The 16,236-nt window shown below is 50.7% G+C and overlaps 1 protein-coding gene and 1 long non-coding RNA gene across 3 annotated transcripts in view; one reads left to right on the top strand and one right to left on the bottom strand.

Moving 5' to 3' along the window:
- The window catches only part of Angpt1 (angiopoietin 1), a 174,589-nt gene that overhangs the window by 21,816 nt on the left and 136,537 nt on the right, over positions 1-16,236 (top strand). The window lies entirely within an intron of this gene.
- Positions 1,621-13,229, bottom strand: LOC134477955 (uncharacterized). Its single transcript, XR_010050294.1, has 4 exons — positions 12,880-13,229; positions 6,618-6,684; positions 5,333-5,421; positions 1,621-3,370 (listed from the first exon to the last, which is right to left on the bottom strand). It is a non-coding gene; the product is annotated as an uncharacterized LOC134477955 (long non-coding RNA).

Here is a 16,236-nt window from a genome sequence, read left to right as displayed (position 1 = left end):
GGAGTGTTTTGAGAAGGTGGCCAAGGGTGACTCTTCGTAGCCGAAGGTCAGAGCCCATTTCCTAAGCAGGCCAGGCTCAGAGGAGGGGCAGCCGCCAGCGTCCCTGCTCCGCCAGGTTTCACGTGTGTGTGCTCTCTGCTGTGTCGGCGAGGACACGCAGTGTGGCTGACGGGTCACTGTGACACGGCTGCAGGTGTGTGTGTCCCTGGGACTCAAGGTAACTGCTGGATGCTATGAACAGCCAGAGTTAAAGTCAGGCAGGTGAAATTTGTCAGCAAAACCTCACATTCGCGTCTAAGTTCAATCCCATATGAAGCTACTGCTCAGCGTGTGGGGTACGTCTCAACCCACTGTGGGCTGTTCAGGTTGGCTAGCCAAAGGAGTGACGCTGCCGTCAAGCGGAGCTCACACTGCTGCACGGGAGTGCGGGTCCACACGCGGGGAGACGGCTGGGTGTCAGTTTACCATGCGACTTCGGCCCCTGCCGTTCAAGGTCTGTATCCAGTTGCCTATAATGTTACCAGATAATGAAACGTGAAGGAAAGCTGGCTCCAAACTTGTTCTAAGTGGCTCTTTGGGAACTGATTCCCATTATATCAGATAAACAGATCAGACAGTCCTGTGCAGTGTGCATGGCTCAAGTGGTTGAGAAGAGAGAACCTGCACAGCGCTGATGGTGTGGGGTCTCACTGTCCTCCCCACCCATCCTGCTCGCCTGTGATGCATGTGGGCGTCTGAGGTCTCCCAAGTGCATCTGTTCAGAAGGAGACAGGGTTGTAGGGCACTCTGTGTTATGCTCGGTTCCTCTTAAATGCACTTGTCCGGGATGTCCTCCAACAAAGCAAGGCAGAAGGGACCAGGCAGGGTGGACTTTGGGGAGCTGTTCTTTGCCTGTGAATTAACGATTCTCAGCTCACCACATGATCAGAGTGTTGGGCAGTGACAAATTAGAAAGCACCAACAGCCAACCTGAGTGGAGCTCACTGCCAGGCTGAAGGATTAGTAAGGGATGTTCTGCACAGCCTTGTAATAAATTCCCTTTGAGAACTGTGGAAAACCAGGGTCCGGGGGTGCATGGTGCTTCGTGTCTGTTCTTAATGCATTTTTCATGGCAAGCAACATACTCCTCGACCTCCTTTAATAGCTGTTTGGCATTCAACTTCTTAAATGTTCTCTACTGCTAAATACCTTGATTTCTAACCGAAGTTTTGAGTAATAAATAGAACTAAAATGAACATATTTATAAACAACTTCCTTTAGACTTATCCTTAATTAATTTTAGTCAAAATTCTTGTAAGTTGGACTTCTGGATCCAAGAAGGTAATGGATAGAGGTCCAGAGACCTTTTTAGGCAGTTGGTGTCACGGTAAGGTAGATTCATACAAGCTTAGTGTGGGACCACCCCTTAAAACACAGAACGCACACATGCTGGGAATGGAGGCAATGGAAGGGGCCAGGAGAAAAATTAAGACGGGCCTTCCAGGCTGCACTGTGTGTCAGGTCTCTGACGGAGTACTTGCAAACATCAATGAATACAACTCTCTCCAAGTGGTTTGGACCATGTTCTACCACCAACAGCTCATGGTCTGCCCACAGGATCACCACTGGAAAGGCTGGAGTGGGTTTTATGGCTTCCATTGTATTTCATGCTTTGAGAGGAGAAAATGTGCTGCGCGTATCTGTGAAAGGGAGCTAGCAGGGTGTGTGCTGTGTGACATTGGTACGTTATGGCAGGCGTCGCTTGAGAATGCTTGCTGATTTTATCTTTCTCAGTACTAATGTCCTGTCTTTTAATAGTCACTCCACAAAGAATAGGGTGTAACTACAGCACACACGTACACACATGCTCATCTGCATGGTTATGTGTAAATATACACATGCATTCACATATGAAGTATAGCATGTGTTTGAGCCTAGATGAACAGAAAATAACGATAAGGAAATAACAACAACCGTTGTGGTAAAAGGCATTAACACTGCTATGGCTGAATCAAAGTCGAGCTCCAGGTGCCCTTGTGTTCTGGAAAGAGGCAGCAGGGCTGGGAACTGGGTCTCTGCAGACCGAGGCGCAGGGGCGTCCTCCTCGCCTCTCAGAACTGACACAGGCACCGAGCGACCTCCGGATGCCTCCATGGCAGTGGTGTTTCTGCACCATGCACCTTTGGAAAGCCGTGGTTGACAGTGTTTACCCCTCCCCGCTCCCAGACACACACAGGTCCAAAGGCCTCCTGCAGACCACAGTCCAGGTTCCACCGCCGGAGGGCTCAGCCCTTTCAGTCACGTGGAGAAAAGAGAAAGGGGAAGCTCCAGGTGTGCGTGCAGATGGTGCGGGACGCGTCACAGGGTTGTTAGCCGTGTCTCCAGCCTGCTGTGGGTGACACGCTCCTGAGTCACAGACAAAGTGCAGCGTCACACAGTAGAACAAAAGTGTGCGAGCGTGGGTATCTCTCTGTGTCTCTGTGTCATGCGTGTGTGTGGCCCTTTGGGGTGAGGAGCACCTGTCCTTCCGAATCCCTTCTGACACTGCTTCCCTGGACAGCGCTCCCCTCCTGACCACAGCAGGAAATGAAGCGGGAGGGAGTTCACCCAAACCCTAGGAGTAGTTTTTTAACATAAGAGACTTGCGTAGGAGGCTACTTTCGAGGGCCCAGATTAGATGCGTAGCCTTGAAACGTGTGTGTGTTTATGTGTGTGGAGGGGTAGATGCCGCCAGGTATCTGAAATGAGACTTGCAGGAAAAGCACCTGACACATGCACTGCACGTTTCCTGAGTGTGCAGAGCGGAAGTTTGCCTTTTCACACCCGGAGTGCAGTACACCAGCAGCGTGGGGCCAGTGGGAAGCAGTAAGGACAGGATCCAGGGCCGAGCAAGCGCTGGGAAGTGTGGTTCAGTCTGTGAGCGCGTGGTTCCAGCGGCCTCTGTCATTTCCTGCTCTGACACGGGGAAGTGTACACACTCACCCCATGTCCATGTCCTTGACCACGCCCTCGGACATATTTGATTTGGGTCAAGAAATTTTTCAGGATTTTTTTCTTAAAATAACAGTAGACTTTATTCTGTTTGTTTTGGTTGGTTTTGCTTTCCTTTCGAATGCTCTTGGCAGCTTTATGTGCTGTTGTTGGGATCCAAAACTTGGGAAGAGCGGTCCCCTAACGCTGCATGGAGCGCCGGACCACACAGTGGTTTAGCAAGGCCCCCGGCCCACGGAGCGGGACTGGAGACCCACAATGCCGCCGTGTCCAGCTGCTGCCGCCTGCATCACATACCACAGGCCGAAATGAGCCATGTAAATGCTGACACCCCTCGGCTCCACGGCAGGAAGCTGAGGTACAGGACACATGTTAGTAGAGGCTTGGAGTGGGTGACGAGCTGTGGAGACCCAGAATGTGAACATGAGATCGCGTATTCTTAAAATAGCTTTTTACAAAAACTCAGACCTTTTCTGACAGCATCTAATCATCTATGTGATTCCACTGGGAGCCCAGTTTTAGTTCTGTGCCAACTGTTCTTACTTCAGATGGAGGGCTTTTGCTTCAGTGTTCTTTATCCTTGGGCCTTTAATCAAAACACTAATTTGTTTCTGTATTTTAAGGATTCTGCCAACTACTGATCACATTATTTACTGCTAAAGTCTGAATTTTTCACATCAGACATGTCAGTGCTTATGAGCTGTATGCACACTGGGGTGAGGGAGTGCATTCACTCTGGATGTTTAGGAGGATTCACACCGTGACATCTGAGGCAGGCTGAACTCAGCCCAGTGAGGAGTCACCTGCGGGCTCTCCTAATGCCCCTCATTCTTTAACCTCCTTAGATACGCATACAGCAAGTTACCTGCGAGGACACTAGGCTATGCCAGGTCAAACACACGTGGAACTACAAGAGTGCTTTGCACAAACCAAGAAATCAGTGGATAGTACAACACAGCCTAACTTCACCTGCTTTGTACCAATGCAAGGAGGCTGTCTGAGAGTTGAAAATACCCTGAGTTGTATCTGAGGCAGATCACTGCCTGGTTTGGTAGGGAAGCAGAGAAATAGCTTTCACTTATTATATTGCGGGGAAAGTACATCCTCATATGGGTAAGTTCTACTTAGGTGCAGCTCTGCCCTGTCCCATCATCCGTGGGCTCCAGAGGCCAGAGTTTTTCCTTGAGAACGTTGGGAGCTTTGTTTTCTTCTACTTTACTAAGAGGAAAAGTAACCGAAAAGCCCTGCCTGTGCTCTGGATGGAAAGGGGTAGCATCCTGCCTAGGTCCTATTTGCATATTTGAGCAACAATGCGAGGGAGCCCATCCCCTGTCCCCGCTTGCTTCTGCAGCCTCAGGGCAGCATGGCTTTTGGGAACTGAGTGACTGGAGGAGAGGGAGAGGCGTTCTGGAGACGCCTGCTGCAGGAGGTGCCCTTGCTGCTTCCCCATTCCTGGCAGAGCAAATTCCTTCCTTTCTTGCCCCTGGGCCCATTGCTCCCTCCACCGCAGCTTCAGTGGGCCTGAGCCTGGAGCCGCACTGTGGCCCCACGTCCTCTGACCCCACTGCTTCGCTGGCTGCTCATACAGGAGCAAATATTCGTGTTCTGGGCCCGGGGGAGGAGCACAGGAACAGAGAAGGAGGGAAGAGGCGAGGGAGGAAAGCACGAGTGGATCCGCTCAGTCAGTGTTCCCTCAGCCCCAGGAACAATTTCATAGAAAGAAAATCAAGGCAGGAGACTGTCACTGGTTTTAAGGGGTGTTGTGAAATAGATTTCCCTGCAAAATACTTGGAGCAATCTAGTGGAGATTCACTAAAGCAACAGTTTGTTTACACAAAGTCCCACAAGGGAAATGATCTTGCTGCAGGTTTAGCATTGCTGGGGGCTGTGGGGAGATTGCTTCTGTGCAGAATGGGGCCCTCACAAGGCTTCACACGTGCTCTGACCTCAGCTTCAGAAGCACCATCCTAATTCCATCCTGGAAATGCCCTCGGGCAGCAGGGTGAGCGCATGGAGGCCAGAGCAGGCTCTGCAGTGACATGAGGGTGGCCATGGCGGAGGACAGCCCAGCAGCGAGCGAGAGAGGAATCTGACTTTGCATCTGGTAGAGCTGTGGCCAGTAGGGTTTCCCAGGGACTCAGCCACAGGAGCGAAAAGAAGTGTCCATAGAGTGGCGGCCGGCACTGGCCGCCAAGCTGTGTGTGAAGCATGGGCACCTGGGCTTGGGTTACTTTGTGTTAGAATCCCCTGCGGGCTCAGAGTGGAAGGGCCCGTGTGGAGCTGTCAGGCTGGAATTTAGGTGAGAGGTCTGGGCTGCACTGGAAAGGTTGAGAGGTTTAAGCACAGATGGTATTAAACCCACCTCGAGTTCAGGGAGATCACTTCGGTGTTCTGACACAGCTTCCCTCTTGCCAACACTGTGACCTCTCTGTCTCTGACACCTGGCCACAGCTTGAAAGACAAAAATCCAAATTTAATACAGATTCACAATCAGGCAAAAAGCTGAGTTCCACTTAATCTAATAAAATCCTGATTATCTTCACAGGCCAAACTCACATGTCAACCGTTCCGTCCCATTTTCCCGGGAAAAGGCCGGGTGAGGACTGGGCCCTCCCTCCTCAGTGGGCTGCAGCAATCCTGTGTTGTGCTGCTGTCCGACTCAGTGGCCACCGGAGTGTGGAGCCCAGACTGGGGTGGGGTGCACCATCATATCGGAGTCAGAGACACAGAGTGGAAGTATGCAAGATCAAACAGCAGCATGTTCCTGTGAAATGGCTCTATCTGGAGACACGGGGCTGCATGTATTATTAATTCCACTAGCTTATGTTGTACTCTTTCAGTGTGACAGTCTGGGAACTTTAAACTGTGTGCACGGCTTCCCTGGGCCTGCTGTGATTTCTGTTGACCAGGGCTGCATTAGAGGATGCACCCCGGTGTGTGAGCAAGCATGTGTTAGTCCCCTTGTATCTGTTTTCTGATGGACTCTGAGCTTTTGAAAACAGAAAATACTTTCAGTTTCTCTCTGCAGGGTCCAGCAGGATTTGACTACATGATCCATGAAAGTGAATCAATTGTTTATTGGCTTGGGACTGGCATTTCCTCATGGAGGTACGGACAGGCTGCCCACAATGTAAACATAGAATTTGAAGAAGAATCAACTAAAGGAATCAACCAAGTCCTTTTCCAAAGTCAACCAAATTTTTAACTGGCCATATATAATTTTTAAGCTAAGAATTAAAATTTTTGAAGAAATTCCAGGAGCCCAAGGGTATTTTTAAGGGTGGTACCTTACATTTCCTCTCTTCAGTTTTGCCTTGTTTCTACCCCGTGGCACCAAGAGCACCCTTGATGTTAACTCACCCACTGATCCCTGGGATGGCACCAAGGTCCCCCAGAATGGATGCTGCAGTGCATCCTAACTAACGAGGAGACGGGAAGGTGCTTCCTGAGCTCTGGCCGCAGGGGTAGTCTGCGGGGTGATAGGAGACTCCTGGAGTTTACCTCCATGTGTGGAGCCCCCTGTGTACTCCCAGAGCTCTTTCTTTTCTTTTCAGGAGAGCAGGGTGAGATCTTCTGCCAAAAGCCCAGAGCTCACTTGTGTGCTCAGCAATAATGTTCAGCAAACACACAGAAGGTCGCTCCATTACCTTGAGAAGTGAATGTGTCATCCAAGAGTGGGTGGCTTGTGTTTTCCTCATTAACTGTGTCTGGCCGCTGTGGGAGACAAATGATGCTTAAGGTTAATTTTACCCTGAAAACCTGTCCTTTCCCCTAGGTATCTGAGCCAAAATAAAATGTACTTTCAGCACTTCTAGTGTTGCTAAATATCTTGCTCAACACTTAATCGTTGAGGTTTAGGGGGTTTGTTTGGTATTAGGCACTGGTGCCAGTGATTCAGACGCGGCCCATCCACATATAACCATGGACGCTGAGCCAGGCTCTTCCCACACACAGGATATTCTTAGAGAAATGTAGACACTTTTGGAAAGACATCGCCTCTCTTGCACGCCCTTAATGGCTTGCTATCAAGCAGTATAAACTGTAACCAAACAGTCTGACTCTACTTAAAGTCTGAGAGAAGGTTCTAACCATAAGTCTGTTGGAGCTCATCGGCACTGCACCAGTCTTCATGTTCAGTGGTGTTGATGACCCGGATTGCTTTTATCTTTTTGGTTAGAATGATATACTTTAAAAGTCTTTCATTACACAGATACATTATGAATGCTTGAGTCATGACAGTCAGAATTTTAGATCCAAGAAAACATTAAATGTGGGTCAGTCTCTTTATTCTGGTGGCCTGGAAGTAAACTAATTTCCTAGAAGATTTTGCTTGGTTACTGAGACCAGGAACCGAGACTGAAACAACGGTCTACTGATACCCTGCCCCAATCTTTCCACTACATTATGTACCTTAATATTAAACCCCAGAAGACTGGGGAGGTAGCTCAGTGATAGAACCCTTGATAGCATGCACAAGGCCTTGGATTCCATTCTCAGCACTGCAAAATCGACCAACCAACCAACCAACCAGCCAACCAACCAGTCACTGGAAGGGGGAGACTGTGATGAGCTAGTACCATCCCAGACCTTTGGGGTGACGTAGAAGGTGAGGCAACGGAGAAGGCAGAGCCTTTGAGTTCTACAGATCTGCTGATGTAAGTGTACTGAGTAGGAGACCGGAGCACGGGAAGAAGTTACCAGCTTTCCTGGCTGGTAAGAGTGGAACATGCTTGACTGAACGTATCAGTCTGTCTTGCGGGTTTTGATAGACTGAGCAGGGCCGTCCACGGTAGGGGAAGAATGTTTATTTCCAGTCTCTGACATGAAGGTGTTGTACCCATGATACCAGAAACATGAATGCACAGTGGGGGGATATTTTCTTACTGGTGCGAGGTCACCTTCATGTGGGAAGATGCTTTCCAGGCTGCGCTGGGGGGGACCCAGTAAAATTCGGGCACAGTTTCAGCAGGCGTTCGTACCCTAAGACTCATGTGCATGTGTGCTAAATTGCAGTCCTTGGCAGCGTTCAAAGTGATAGGCTGAAGCTGCTGTCTTTGGGGGACAAAGGAACGAGGGAAGGGAAGACACCGAGTGAGGCCAGCCTGTGAGAAATACCGAGTCAGCCAGCGCTTCCATCGAGGCACAGGAGGAAATCCTTCCATGAGAGAAGCTGCTCACATGATTCGACAGTTTCTTAACAGCCTTGGTTTATTCCTTCTCCTTTGGGACTTCTGCAGGGGTGGACTTGACATTTGCAAAACTTTTAAAAGGAAGATAGATTAACACAGAAGCACTGTACACTTTAAAACTAGGTTGGATGATAACAGCATTAAGACTGTAACATAACCTACTTTGCATTCCTTGGCCTGAAGTACCCTTTACCAACTGTCCTGGTTTTCTCTGGCATTCTCTCTCCCTCATGTATGTTTGGGTCGCACCATGATCTCTTTATGGGAAGGGTTGTGTGAATGGAGGGAGGAAATGTTAAATTCACGTTAGCGCTCCTTGGCTTCCACCTAGCTCACTGTACCTGGGCCTACGAGAGGGCGGGACTCTGCTTTTTACCTGCATTCGGGCTGTGAGCTGGTCGGGAGCTGGCTGAGAACTAGACGGTGTATGTTTCACTTGGTTGCAGCAACAGCCCTCTGAGCTTGTATTTATTTCCTAGTTGACAGATCAGAAAACTGAGACTCAAAGAGGTTAAATAAACTGTGTAAAATCAAACAGCCTGTTAGAGATGGAGCAGAGATACAAATGCAGACTTTTCCAAGTCCTGAGCTGAGTCTCTCTACTCTAGAGCACCACACCACGTTGAAGAATACCCAAGATTGGAGCAAAGCAGAAGAGCGGGACTGGGGACAGGTTACAGAAGCAAGGGACGAGGGCAGGAAACGCCCATGGGGCCTGGTAGCTTTCTTCCAAGACTGCGAGGTCACCAGGCCCGAGGGCTGATTTGTGTGACCCTAGAGGTAAAATAGAAGCCAATATGGATAAGGGAATTCCGTGGCAATGTTGTGTATGAATGAACGTACCAAGAGAGGTGACTAAAGATAGACTGACCTTTCTTGGGAAATACCATCTTGTGTCTTTGGACTTACCGGCGATGGGCTATATAATCATTTAATAATCTGCTACCAAAGTAAAACCAAATGTACAACTGATAGTGTAGTGAATCTGCCTGTTGTCAGTGGGGTGAACTGTACAGCTGGAGTAATTATTAAGAGAGTAATTGAAGGATTTTCTAAATAAACACCCAAACATATTTTATGACTATACTGGGTTTCTACTATTTTTATTTAGTATTTCTTTGGGTTTTATTCAAGGATATAAAAAGTGACTTGGAAAGCGTACCTTTTTTCTCTAGTTTATATTGTACATTTCAAGTTAAGTGTATTATTAATTGGCCATAAGTCACCTTAAAAAAGTAGGAATCTCATATATCCTACAGTTAAGTTTGGAAAATAATCCTATATTCCCTATAGGTTATTCTGATTTCTCCTAAAGTGCAGACATGTTTCTAGTGTGAATCCCTTTAGACACATCAGCTTGGTGTTTTTACAGGGACACGTGGTTTGTAAGAAGACTGTGGTGATCTACTGCTGGCATTTTCTTTGTTTGGAGTAAGTCATTTCAAGTGTACAGCCAGGGATTTAGCTCAGTGGCTAAAGCACCTGCCTGTCAAGTGTGAGGTCATGAGTTCAATCCCTGGTACAACACACACAAAAAAATCAAGTGTGCATACTTTAAGCATAAAACATGGATCTAAATTACAGCCACGAAATAATGAAATAATGGCCCATCTGAAAATAACACTGACGCCCGCACAGAGCTGTGGTGCTTGCAGTGCTCCCTCCCGAGGGTCTATGGGTGCTCATCGCATGGATGGAAATCAGGACCCTACTGTGCCATAGCCCCGGGCTGCGGAGTCCCCTCCAGGCTCTGCTGGCCTCCAACTGCAGGAACTGAGTCAGTCTCTGAGAGTCCCTATCCTCAGAAGGTGTCGGCACTCCGTTGATCCCAGAGAGAATGCAGCACACCTCACAGTGCCTGTGGCTGAGGCGGCTGTGCCGAGGGGCAGGGCGGTGTCCCGCCTGGCAGATGGTTTCCAGATCCGCTCTCCCGCCTGACCTTTCTGTCCCCCGTCATGGGTTTCCTTCTGTTTACAGGACGTCTTTACTTAGATGTCCTGCCATCAGCTAAATCTAAACATGGCGAGACAAGAAAGGGGGGCAGGAGCTCTCCTCAGCCCTCTCCCTGCCAGCCTGTCCGGTTTCCAGGCAGAGGCCCTGGCGTCACCTGCTGTCCCTGTCACAGGCTTAGCCTGGCCCAGGTTCTGACGGGGTCCCTGTGCCTCTGCCTCCGGTCTTCCATCCTCAGGGACCCTGAGATGGTGTGCGATGCTCTTGCTCCTCAGATGCCCCATGGGCGGCCGGACAGGCTCGGGTCTCTGGTCCGGTGTGGCTGTGACAGGTGCCTTCAGGGTGGGGTTTGTTTTCACCTGTAGATTCAGGCACCTGTGTTGCTTTGCCAGTTTGTCCTTGCCTCGGATTGGAGTTGGTTTAACGCCGAGCGCAGCCCTCTCCCGTCCTCCCTCCTGCTGTCCCCTCCTCCTGCTCCTGCTGGTCCGGCTGAGCGGCTGCAGTCCTGTGTAAAATGCCCCACGGCTCCGGGACGGCTGTCCCTGCAGCCCAGAGTGGCTGTTGTCCTTCAGGAAGGCGCAGCCACCCCTCCAGGAAAGGAAGCCAAAGCTTGCTGAGTGCACTTAGGTACGGAGCTTGGGTTGTGACAGGATTTATCTCCTCTAACCCTTCTCAAGAGTTAAGCTGGTGAAATGCAGACCCCTGTTTACAGAGGAGGAGAGACAGGAGATGCCTGCAGCTCGGCCCGCGTCTCCGGGCCCAAGTTCCCTCGGCCTAGGAGAATCTCGGTGCTCCTCAGTAAAGTCTCAGATGGACACAGCCTAGCCATTTTCCAAACGGTCCAGATGATTAATTAGCCTCTACACTTCCTTTCTAAATTATAAAGAAACAAAGCTGTGTTTACCAACAAAAAGTTTATATTTAGACCTTAGGCACTATCATAAAAAGCAGTATGTATTCCGTATTTTGTGCGACTCCATATGTAGGACTAATTCATAAAATACTTAGAGGCTATATTTGGATATCAAAAAGCCATTTCACTTAAAAATTACATTTTATTGATTAATTCATTATATGTGCTTTTTAAATAATGTGGCCTATAACTATTCTCTCGGGTTAATTACTTTGTCTGTTAATCCCTATTAATGCTATTAACATAGGTAGAAATATTTTAGGGTGCTCATTTTTCAACTACAGAAGAGCCATCTATTTTCCTCTAAAACCACATGCCATAAAAGTGGGTTTGTGTCTGGAGTGGTTTTTCTCAACAAACTTCAAAAGAACCTACCAGATAATTTCTGCGATAGCCACCGCCTGAAATCCCTGTCGGGTTCAGATTTATACAGACAGTAAAGATAACCGTGTGGGCCTTTCCTCCTCGCTGTTCCTGCCTGCCAGTTCCTTGTCCTCCAGGATGACTTTAATAAATAATTACAGGGTGTGGCAAAGATGCTTGTTTCTTCTTACAGAATAAAATTCCTGCCTTTCAGGAACTTATTTTGTGAGAACCTGATATTTTTGAAATTCAAAATAGACATGTTCAAAATATTTTAATATGTCTTTCAGTATATTTTTATTAGGCTGAGCAATCTATCAGGAGCCACCACTGAAATGTTTAAAAATAGAAGTAAATTCAGTTCCCCTAATGGTGAATGGAGACAGAGACCAGAAAGAACATGGTGATAAAGACAGAAGGAGAGGCAGGGGGAGGGAGAGGGGAGGGGAGGGAGAGGGGAGGGGAGGAGAAGGCAGGAGGGCCTGAACGGGAGGAGGAGGCGAGGCAGAGGAGGAGGAGGGAGAGGAGGAGGAGGGGGAGGAAAGAGGGAGCACGGTGGGGGGAGAAGGAGAGGGGAGGGGGGGAGGGGAGGGGAGGCAGAGGAGGAGGAGGGAGAGGAGGAGGAGGGAGAGGAGGAGGGGGGAGGGAAGAGGGAGCACAGGGGGAGGAGAAGGAGAGGGGAGGGGAGGAGAGGTAGAGGAGGAGGAGGGAGAGGAGGGGGGAGGGAAGAGGGAGCACAGGGGGAGGAGAAGGAGAGGGGAGGGGAGGAGGGGAGGAGAGGGAGAGGAGGAGGGGGCAGGAGAAATGACCGAGCTGCCCCAGGTGACTGACTGCGGGCCCGCCTGGGGAGGCACTGAGACAGCCCCTGTCCTCACCTGGAGATATGAGGCTGAGTGTCTGTCTTTGAGTTCCTGGCTTGGGTGACATGGGGGCTTAGGCACCTGTCCCAGAGAGACCCTTAGAGCAGCCAGGGTTGGCATGAACTTGGAGGCCAAATATGCAGCCAGCTGCAGGCCTGGGATTCTGCTGCCACCACCTCCCCCGCGCAGCAGGGAAAGGGCACCAGCGTCTCTGGCCTGGCACAGCCCAGGCCCCTCCGGCCTCCGCCCCTAGAAACAGTTCCACTGAGTACTCTTGGAGCTCGCGGTGAAAAGATACCTGCCCCGCTCAGCGTCCACTCAGCCTGTCCCAAGTCGCCTGATCCTGTTTGATTTACTATCTGTGTAGCTTGTCGATTACATGTGCTCACGAGGACAAAGTCTGCAGTAATGTTTTTAGCATGGTTAATAGAGTCTGGTTAAGTAAACATCCTCAATGGAGCGGCCAGAGAGCTTAAAATAAACAGCGCTACTGTGCCAAGTTCGTAATTCCTTACACACTCAGCCCTCTGCCCCCTTCTGAACATGCCATTAAAACCAGATTTGTGTACTTGATATCATTATCCCGAGAGCATAGCTGTTCAAACACTGGGGCCGTTTGCATGCTGGAACCTACCTTTCCCTCCCTGTTCTCCTGCTCTGTAAAACCTGCAACTTCCAGGCTTGCGTCAAGGGAGCCCTGGATGACCCCTCCAGCGTGCTGGCCCTGAGAAGCAGGGCTGGGAAGTGCCACCGGGCCTTGGGAAGAGAGGGCTTGCTCAGCCTCACCAAACCAAGTGCTCTTTGGGAGGGTGTGAGATCCGGAGGCACTGGTCTCTGAAAAGGCTGGTGGAAATGAGGAGGGAAACTCGACTTTATGGAAGCTGTGCAGGAGTACAATGTGACGTTAGACAGATGCATATGCCGTGGGGAAGGACAGCCCTGGAAATGTCGCTCCCTTCCCGTCCCCGGCTCCTGTCCTGGCAGTCAGACTGCCATGCGGTGCTGAGAAACGCCCCTTGGGAGATGACTTTTAAAATCAGAGATGCTAAAAATAAAGGGAAGTGATGGCCACAGGCATGTGCACGTCACTCTTGTTTAAATGTGCTGGCATATGCTGTCCGTGTTCACACAAAGGCGTTATGGGTATTCACGTGTTTCCCCCACATGTGTCTGCTTCCCTGGTGTGTTCTGCCCAGAACCAGGGTACGATCGATGCTAATGCAGCCCGTGGGGCCAGGTGCCTGGTGTAGAAGGAGCCCAGCCTGAGGCTGTCGGTGAGGGTGGTGATGGATTTTATTTTGTTCAGCAATGTCGTTAGGGAGCTGAGAAAGAAAGGACGTAGAGACAGATCTCTGCTTCAGGTCACTGAAGATGGACTTCAGAACCCTGGGGAGGGGAGGACAAGCGGACCCTGAGAAGGGCGCCTCTGTCATGAGCAGGAAGAGAGGGAAGGCAGCTGAGTGAGCGGCTGCCGGTGCCCAGAGCGCTCGGACAGCGCGAGCCTGCCCTGGGCGCACAGAGAGGGCAGAGCCTGCCGGGCACCGCCTGAGGACACAGGGCTGGGTACAAATCCCTCAGCTCCCATCTCACCCCTGGGGGAACGGGAGCTGCAGCCCTCTGTGCCTTGTGACGCAGGCGTGAGATGCAGGCCTGGGGCCGGGTTGCCTTCGGGGAGGTTCTGATCCCTAACCTCCTCTGTTTCTGTGTAATAGTGGGAAGGACACTGTGTCCCTCCTCGGGGTGTCAGGGAGTGACAGGAGTCTGGCGCGAGGTCCCCAGTTGCCTGAGTTGGTCCCTGGGGCGGGCAGTGGTGGGGTTGGAGGCCGGCTGGGCTGCTTTGTGCTGAAGTACCCACGGTGAACCAGCTCGAGCTTTTATTTGTACATTTGCTTATTACCCACCTCTCCCTGGGAGGTGTCTCAGTGGGAACGGGAGGGTGACCTTCCTCTTCCCTGGCAGTACTCCAAGGACCTCGGCCCTTGGCGTGTCTGTGGTTTCCAGCCGGCCTGGGGCAGAGCCTGCAAGCCTGGGGATGGCAGGATGACGGCCTCACCCAGCCCACCGAGCAGCTCGCTGGCACCCATGCTTTTGAGAAGCACTGGCTGAGAGCCTACCTGGTGCGGGGACCTCCCTGCAAACGGCCGCCAGGTAACAGGCCATGGTGCTCACATAAAATCCTAGTACCGTACGCCAGTGATGCTTTTTACAGCTTCATTGGGGGGTGATTTACATACTGTACAGTTCATACATTTTTCATGCCCAGCTCAACTGCAGCCAGTGTATTAACATGTGAATGCCCACCCCTTCCACTCTCTGAGAAACAGAATCCGGGAGAGGTGCCCAGTGGACCTCTGCAGCGATTCTAGAATGAGTTACCGTGTGGTTAAAACAGCCATTAACCATCTCTAAATGGATTTGGTAAACAACCAGCATCACATTCAAATGTGATTCGGGGGGCATGTTTGCCACACGGAAGAAACACAGGTTTTCAAATAGTTTATTCTGTAAACTTGCATCCCCAGTGGCAAGCAGGAGCCCACAGAGTTTAGTCTTTTCCTGAACCCATAACCACGAATCACCAGTCAAAGCCAGCCTCGGCCAGCCTACGTCCTTAACCAGTCAGGTTTCTATTCGGGTTTTTAAAAGGTGTTTCTTTAGCGATGTTTCTTGGTGAACGTGACTGTCTTTTTGTGTGCAGCCCCTGGTCACTTGTCTTCTCACCAAGTTCGACCCCTTCCCACCTTGCTGGCCAGTGCACGGTGGCCTTCACCCTATCATCTCCCTGGCCTGAGCTGACCCCCACCAGCCACGCGCTGGTATTCAGATCTCTGCTTATGGCCTCCCACAATTTCAGATCGCCCACGTCTTGAGGCCAGAGGGCCCAGCCTGAGTGGTCCAGCAGAGTTTGCTGTCGGACTGCTTGCCCTTCCAGAGTCTGTAGGTGTGTGCACCGACCTCCCTGTCCCTGTCTGGGCTGAGGCTGCCCTCCCCGATGGCATGCCAACCTGGTCCCCTCCTCCCCCGACAGTCTCGTTTAGACAGTGGCTCTGAAGCTTCCGCCATCCCTCCTCCTCACCCTCCACTTCCTCTCTTCAGAATTGCCTCTTTCTGTGTGGATTCGCTTACTACAGCCTTTTAACTCAGACCAAGTGTCAGCCACCGTCCTTTGAGAGGAGCTGGGTGTGATAGGAGCTCCACCAAGCGCCCTGGATTCGGGAGCCGGTGGGGCCTGCACCCTAGAACAGGGATGCTACAGTGGCTCCGGCTCCCGGTGGGCGCGCCAGTTCTGCAGCCCGAGTCAGCCTGTTTGTGTTTTTATTTATGCTCCTTTTTAAAAAGTTTCTGTTGAAACCTCTAACCCTTCTGTTAGGGATGAGAAAACACATGAACAGGACAAGATGTTTGTGTACTTGGTCCTAGAAAGCTGACTTCTGATGAAAGTTGATATCCTGTTTCATCTTTGAAATTGTAGACTGTAATTGCCGACAGGACTTGGAAGATAGTTCATTGCGACGCAGTTTTCCAGATGACGGAGATGCTGCTCAGTGGCAGAGGGATGTTACTTTCTCTGCCTTGGGCATGGCCAGTGGTGGGGCCGTGCTGTGTCTGACCCTCCTCCGCTCAGTGTCTCTCCATTGACGACTTCATTAAGTGCGGTTCCTGGCTGTGTCCCTCCCACAGAGCTGCTTTGTGAGGTGGGTCCTGGTGCAGGGAGGCGCCTATCTCTTGACCCACGGCTGTTGGGTGTCTCTGCCAAACTCTTGCGGCTCATTTGGTGTCTGTACTCCACAGGGTTTAGTGTGTGCTCCGCAAGAGTCAGCTGCTGACAGTCAGCTCTGCCCCTTCTGCCTTGTGGATCAATTCTGTATGTTTGAAGTCATCAAAATAATGATAAAGTGCCCATAACGTGTGGCAAGTTCTACAGCTCCATTCAGCTGGCTGGTGTTACAGGAAGGACCCACAGCATCGCCTGTGCTGAGAATATCAGCAG

Source organism: Cavia porcellus, unplaced genomic scaffold (genome assembly GCF_034190915.1).
Source record: "Cavia porcellus strain 051 isolate PalLab524CR breed Dunkin Hartley unplaced genomic scaffold, mCavPor4.1 scaffold_10, whole genome shotgun sequence".
Taxonomy (NCBI): domain Eukaryota; kingdom Metazoa; phylum Chordata; class Mammalia; order Rodentia; family Caviidae; genus Cavia; species Cavia porcellus.
This window is presented reverse-complemented; position numbering and strand designations above follow the sequence as displayed.